At 41.8% G+C, this 7,564-nt stretch overlaps 1 protein-coding gene across 4 annotated transcripts in view; it reads left to right on the forward strand.

The window, feature by feature from the left end:
• Positions 1-7,564, forward strand: part of MRTFB (myocardin related transcription factor B) — a 194,077-nt gene that overhangs the window by 82,305 nt on the left and 104,208 nt on the right. The gene's annotated exons all lie outside the window — the stretch shown is intronic.

The following is a 7,564-nucleotide window of genomic DNA, read 5'->3' on the forward strand; positions in this document are numbered from 1 at the left end:
TGCTTCTTTAGAATGTGTTTAAAGCAGTTCTGAACACACCTAAAGAGAAACAACCTGTACATTTCTGCATTAATTTATCATTTCTTCATTAAGTAGATTATTGTAGACCATAAATATAAGGAGATACTGTCAAGTTCAATAAGCCAAAGATGTAATGTCTTTAAAGAAATGTTTTGAAAGGTGTAATTTCTTCCTTTTTTGAAAGGTGTAAGAAATGTTTTTTTACAGGGAGAGGTGGTTTTTTCCCCCCAAACTTCTATAACTTCTACTTACATGACTAACTTTTACTTAGGCCAGGAGTACATTGACTTGTCAGTCCTTCAAGTTCAGAATAAAGTTTTATAGAGAGACAGCTCTGCTATAGTTCACGTTACAACGAGCGTTCTGTTTGAAGCTCAACTCTTTTAGGCGCTTTAAAATCTACACGGTTACTTGATGTGCCTCCTGAGGACATGGGTTTCTGTTAGTGATCCCAATTTGGGTCCATTTGACCAAAGGTTCCCAAGATACAGCCGCCCGGAGAGGAAAAAAAAAAAAGGCTTTTTTTAAAATTGATGGATTCTGGCAATCTGTTTTTACTCACAGATGAAGATCAAAACCAGGACTCAGATGGGTGCACCTAGGTCTCAAACACTCAATGATTACCCCCAACAGAGTGGATACCTCTTCCCCCCTCCCCAGCATATTGGAGGAAATCAAATGAAAACTTTATTTGAAAAATATTTTGTCTAGTTGGGGACAGTAAGGCCAGGTCTACAATCAAAAGTCAACCCAGCTAAGGGCTTGGCTACACTTACAAGTTAGAGCACATTAAAGCAGCCCTGAGGTGTCCACACTGGCAAGGCACGTAGAGTGCCTGGACTGTGCAGCGGGAGTGCTCCTGGTAATCCGCCTCCACGAGAAGCATAAGGCTTTCTGCGCCCCAGCTGAAACGCCAGGGCGTCAGTGTGGACGAGGTGTTGCAATACTGCACTGTGATTGGCCTCCGGAAACTTCCCATAATCCCCTGAAGTCAAGTGGCCACTCTTCTCATTGTTTTGAACTTGGCTGCAGGCATGCGGATATCCCTTTTCAAAGCTCTGTTTCTGACAGTTGGCATGCTTATCTCCTCCAGGACAAAGCAACCATTAGTGTGGAATGCTGCTGTTGTGAGTGTGCGGGGGGGGAGGGGAGTCTGCTGCTGTCTGAACTTACAAGACAGTATGCTGTCACACTCTCAGCCCCCCAAAACACACGGTCTCTCCCCCCACATACACACAACACACTCCCTGTCACACTCCACCCCACCCCCCCATTTGAAAAGCACATTGCAGCCACTTGCACACTGGGATAGCTGCCGCAATGCACTGCTCTTTGTGACGTTGCAAGAGGTGCTAATGTAGTCATGCTAGTGCACTTGCAGCTGACAGTGTAAACATACGGCAACATTTTCCCTGCTGCAGCCTCCGAAGGCTGGTTTAACTCCCAGCGCTCTACATCTGCAAGTGTAGCCATGCCCTTAGTCATTCAGGGGTGTGAAAAATTCACACTCCTGGGTGACATAGTTAAGCTGACCTAGCCTTCAGTATAGACAGCACTAGGTCAACAGATGAATTCTTCTGTCAACCTAGCTACTGTCTCTCGGGAAGGTGGATTACCTACATCAATGGGAGAGCCCCTCCCATTGGCATAGGTAGTGTCTACACTGAATTGCTAAAGCAATGCAGTTGCAGCACTGCAGCTTTGCCACTGTAGCATTTCAAGTGTAGACTAGTTCTAAGGCTCATGAGCCTATTTGTATTTATGCCACCCAATGGATTGTACAGAGCATGCATGGACAGAGAAGTTAACAAGATTGTTAACCTTCAAAGATTCTTACTAACTGGATAGCACAAGGTGATAAACAGTAGTGTAGAAAAGGAGGAAACCTAGTCTGTATGTTTTAATAAATAAACACGCAACAGATGAAGACAGTCTTTTCTAGAAAACCTGGTGAAACTATCAAATTACAGACATTTTCAAAAAGAAAAGGAGTACTTGTGGCACCTTAGAGACTAACAAATTTATTTGAGCATAAGCTTTCGTGAGCTACAGCTCACTTCATTGGATGCATTCCTATGAAGTGAGCTGTAGGTCACGAAAGCTTATACTCAAATAAATTTGTTAGTCTCTAAGGTGCCACAAGTACTCCTTTTCTTTTTGCGAATACAAACTAACATGGCTGCTACTCTGAAACCAGACATTTTCAGTAATCCTAGAGTCACTAAACTGAAAGTAATGAGATCTGGATAATAGTAACAGATATTCTCCATTCCAGTAATTTGTTCTATTAATGTAGCCTTACACTTTTTAATAAAAGGCTGAAATCTGTGAAGTACATGTGTCATGAATACTACTATGAGGGTATTTGCATTCTGTAGGTACGCAGTGCAAAATGTTTTGATTCAATACGTTGAATGATTTTTTTCAGTTTAAGTTTATATTTTATAGTGACATTCGCCTACGAGGCAAATGTTTTTTAAAAAAATGAAATGTATATCTAAATCAAACTTTAAAAGTGTGGTTATGAATGCAAAAATATGTAGGAGGTTTGATAATTTATCATCATCCTTGAAAATTAAAATTAAAATGTAATCCTTGAAATAAAGTGTACTAGGTTTTATAATCTTAAACCTAAAGCCTAGTAGAAATGCAAAATGTTGCAACCAGTATTCTTTTCTTTTCTTTTCTTTTCTTTTCTGTCTCTGAAGTTATCTTCAATGTTTTGAAGAAACAGAGTCAGTAGGAAAACAAATGACTGCTAACATGTGAAATCCTCCTCCCCAAGCATTTGAATATTATCTACTAAGGGTTGAGAGAGTAAACTGAGTAGGTACTGATTTCCCATTAAGTCTGCCTTTGTCATTGGTACTGCCAGTTCCCACAATCCTAGCATTCCCAGAGTATCAGTCAGTGTCTACAAGGAACAATTTTCAAATATTAAAGCATGTGAAAAGCCATACAGGCCGAAACTCAGAGCTCTCTAGAGACTCTGACCTCTTAAATGGAATATATTCTGACATTTTCACAGGCTACTTGAAGGAATTCCAGCAGGGTCATTCCATTTGGTAAACTTCTAAACAAACTCTCTGTCATTTTAATCTGATTTATAGATTTTTTTTTAATTATCTGCTTATTGTGAAGAGATTAAGATGGGAGACTGATTTATAACTGACTCCGCTTAAGGCATCTAGTGTATATGAAAAAATCCTGTGCTAGAGGTTTTGGCATTTAAGTAATTACAGAAGATATGAAAAGTATGCTTTCCTTCAGAGATCTCTTGATCATAACGTCTTATTTTGATTTTTGTTTCCAGAAATTCCAAGTGGATAACTAAATGTTTAGCTGAAAATGAACACTGTGTTAATACTTCAGTTCAATTTAGTTCCATAAAAGTGATCTTTGAAAGTGATATTGCTAGAAACAAGTCTTAACCACCTGGGTACAGTCATTTATTGATGCCTACCTTAGATCTGATATTACATTAAGGAATGTGCTCGGGGTCTTTTGGACACATAAGCACAAGTACTCATTTATGTTTAATACAGCATTGTTTGAGATTTTATTGCTATTTTTAAAATTACTAAACTGAACTCCATCATTTAACAGTGTCTTAAAAATCCTGCTGCTCCATCGGAACCCCTTTGGAAAACAATTGTGGCATAGGGGATAATTTAGTACTTTGCTAGAGGGAAAGGCTATTTGGGGTGTGTGGAGGGAAAAAAGATTTGCATTGTATCAGCAAACTAAGTAAAATTGTTTTCTCAGATACATGTGATGGTTCTCATTCCTTTTATATATATACCGTATCACATCACATGTATCTGAGAAAACAGTTTTACTTAGATTGTGGAGTCCTGACTCCCATCCCCCTCCACCCCGCCACTCTAACCACTAGCACCCACTCCCCTCCCAGAGCTGAAGAAAGAACCAAGGGTGCTGACTTTTCAAAGTACTGAGGAGTGCTCAACCCCTGGCTCTGCCCCAGGTCCTGCCCCCCCTCCACCCCTTCCCTGAAGACCCCACTTCTGCCCCTCCTCTTCCCGCCCCTGCCCCACCCCCACCCTGCCTCTTTGTGCCCAGTTCTGCCTCCCCCAAGCACGCCGCATCCTCCCTCCTCCCCCCCCAGAGCCTCCTGTGTGCCGCGAAACAGCTGATTGTGGCGGGCAGGAGGCATTGGGAGGGGGTGGGGAGAAGCAAATAAGGGGGCTGCCAGTGTGTGCTGAGCACCCACCATATTTTCTCCATGGGTTCTAATCCTGGAGCACCCACAGAGTTGGCATCTATGGTTTGCTGATATAATGCAAATCTCTTTTCCCTCTGCACACCACAACTATCTTTTACATATAATATAATGAGCAAATTTTGCATGAATTTCACTGAGAGATCCTAGAGTGTTGGAAGGGCAGAGTATTTGAGATAAGAATCAGACCTAAAAAAAGATAACACTATAAGTACTTTAGAAGAGTGATTGACTGCAGTGGAGGATAATCTTAATTTGTGTTACTTTTTACTTACAAGTCATCAATAATATAGGCAACAGAGTCTATCACTCAACATAAGACTAACAAGGTGTGTGAGGCGATATCTTTTATTGGACTACGCGTTCAGATACCACAGAATGTGCTTTGAGGAGAAAGTCTGTGATATACACCCAAACACACTTAAAACTGCCTTCACCAAACAAGGACTCTCTACCAGAGAAGTAGATCTCATCATGAAACGGGCCATCCAAATACCTCTGAGAGAACCTTCTTCAGTACTGAAATAAACCCCCTCTGATGGCACACCCCTAGTTGTCATCTGCCACTCCTCTATACCAGCTATACCTGGTATCATTAAACATTGTTTAATGTTGTTGATGGGGAGTACATCCTGAAATAAATCTTTCCTGAACCCCTTCTTCTGGACTCCCTATCCTCGCCAAGTTCATCATTAGAAGCAAGCTCCCCACAGATCAGGACCCATCAACTCAAAGTGGCACCAGACCCAGCCAGAACAACATATGTAAAACTTGCACACATCTCCACTGCTGTGATTGTCTACAGCCCCCATTACATATCTTTCAAGATCCATGGGTCCTACACATGTCTATCACAACATGTGGTATATCTCATCTGGTGCACTAAATGCCCCAATAATAACTATGTGGGTGAAACCAGATAATCAGTATTCTCTTGAATGAACTCAAACAGAAAAATGATAAAAGGTAAAAACACCATATCACTTTGGCAGGGGGAACACTTTTCACAAAGTGATCACTCCATATCTGACCTCTGAGTCTCATCCTCAAAGGAAACCTGCACAACACCTTCAAAAGATCTAACTTTACTAGAGACTAAAAATCATGGACTGAATAGAGATACTGGATTTATGGCTTATTACAACAATCTATAACACACTACCCCTCCCCCCCAGCCTTCTCCACCCTTCTTGTCCCCTATGACTGGAGAGGTGTTAATGGGCCACTTCACTTTGATTGGTCCCTTGAAACATGTGTTAACTACTTATGTTAAACAAGCTGTTTCACTTTGTACTTAGCTTTGAAACTCTGGATATATCTATACTGCAATAAAACATCCACGTCTGGCCCATGTCAGTTGACTCAGGGTCCCAGAGCCTGAGCTCCAGCGCGAGCCCAGGTGTCTACCATACTATTTTATATATTCCTGTGGGAATTCTGTGTCAAAAAAAAGTTCTGTGCACAATAGTTTAAAATTCTGCAAAATTCTGCATACTTTATCAAAAGAACACAATATAATCACACTAGTTTCAATTATTTTGGTAATTTATTTCAAAATTCCTGTCAGCAAGTATGTCTGTAACAATACAGATAAAAAAGATTCAGGAAATGTTTTTTGACAAATAGATACCTTACTAGGCATATTATTAAATAACTTTGAGTAATAATTCATTTAAACTACAACACAGAAAAATATTTCCTGCATCCCTCAGAAGCAGTGCAAAGGCTTGGGGAAGTCAGGGGAAATGGAGGAACTGAGGGAGAGGGAAGTAATTGCTGTGAAGGAGCGTGGGAGTGAACCTGGAAGGTTGTTGAGTGTGTGGGGGAAAGGGATTCTTGGGGAGCTTCTCCCATGCAAACCTTGGCTGACCCCTAGTCTCTCCCATTCAGTCAGGTACATCTACCCTTGACCCCATGTGTCCCTGAACCCCCACTAGGCCACTCCTCCTCCGCTGTCCCCATGTTTCCTTGTACTCCCACTCAGCTACCCTTCCACCCACCTGTCTCCATTTGTCCCTGCACTCCCCCTGCTCCCCGTTCCCATGTGTCCCTGTATCCCTATGCCCATTCAGCCCCTGGTTGAGTGCTATCATCCCACTAGCTCCTGTGGCCCCACTCCAGTCTGTCCCCCCACTAGCCCTTCTGAACCCAGTCTATGTTATCCCCACAGCCCTGTGTGCCCCTCTCTGTTTCCCCCCCTCCCCCCATATCCTGTGCTACCTCACTTGCTTCTGCAGGCAGGGCTCTGTGAGGAACGCAGCCCTTCCCTCACCCTAGCTGTGGTTGGCTGCTCTGGCCTGTGAGCTGGCTGCCCTCTTTTCTGGTGCCACAGCTATCCCCTGGTTAGTGAAAGGTGTAACTGCAGCACTTCTCTGGCAGAATCTATTTTCTACAGAGGAAAAAATCTGTAGGGGACATGAATTCTGCGTGTGCACAGTGACAGAGTTCCCCCAGGAGTATTTATAGATCTGCAGACTGAGTCCTGCAAATCCCTGACACAGGACAGCCATGGTTGTTTTATTACATTGTAGATACTAGCCACTGAGTACATTTCCCAAACCCGAAGAGGAGTTCTGTATAAGCTCAAGAGCTTCTTTCTCACCAGCTGAAGTTGGTTCAATAAAAGATATTACCTGATCCACATTGTCTCGCTGATATGGCTACAACAACACTGCATACGTCATAAGACGTATCACTCACACATGTGAGGTATCACTCCACCCTGCAAGAATTTGAATTGATAGGAAGAATTTGTCAGGTTTGCAGCTTTCTTTGAGATAGTGTTTTTTATTAGCAAACACAGAGACAGTTAGGGTATGTCTACATTGCAATCAAGGGTATGAGTGCAGTATGTGTAGACATATTTGACCTGGATTTAATCTAGCTAGTCCAAATACAAATAGTGGTGAAGCTGTGGCAGCAAGGGTTTCAGTATGGGCTGTATAAACTCTCCTGGCCCTCTGGGTACTTAGGCAGCTAGCTGGCATGGAAGTCCATGCTGCCATGGCTTCATTGCTGTTGGCACTCTAGTCTGAGTTAAGATTTTATTAATAGTCTTATAGTTGTCTTTAAAGCAATTTCTTCAAAAACTTTCAAATCTATCTATCTATATATAATAGGTGTACGAATTTTATCCAACCTCCTTTTTTGTAAATATATATGTATATATATAATGTGTGTGTGTGTGTATATATATATATTTACTTACAAAAAAGGAAGTTGGATAAAATTCTTACACGGATAATTTACTCATTATTTGCTTTCACAACAATGTGTAGGAATCTTTGAAGGAGACATTTTAAG

Source organism: Caretta caretta, chromosome 10 (assembly GCF_965140235.1).
Source record: "Caretta caretta isolate rCarCar2 chromosome 10, rCarCar1.hap1, whole genome shotgun sequence".
Classification (NCBI taxonomy): Eukaryota; Metazoa; Chordata; order Testudines; family Cheloniidae; genus Caretta; species Caretta caretta.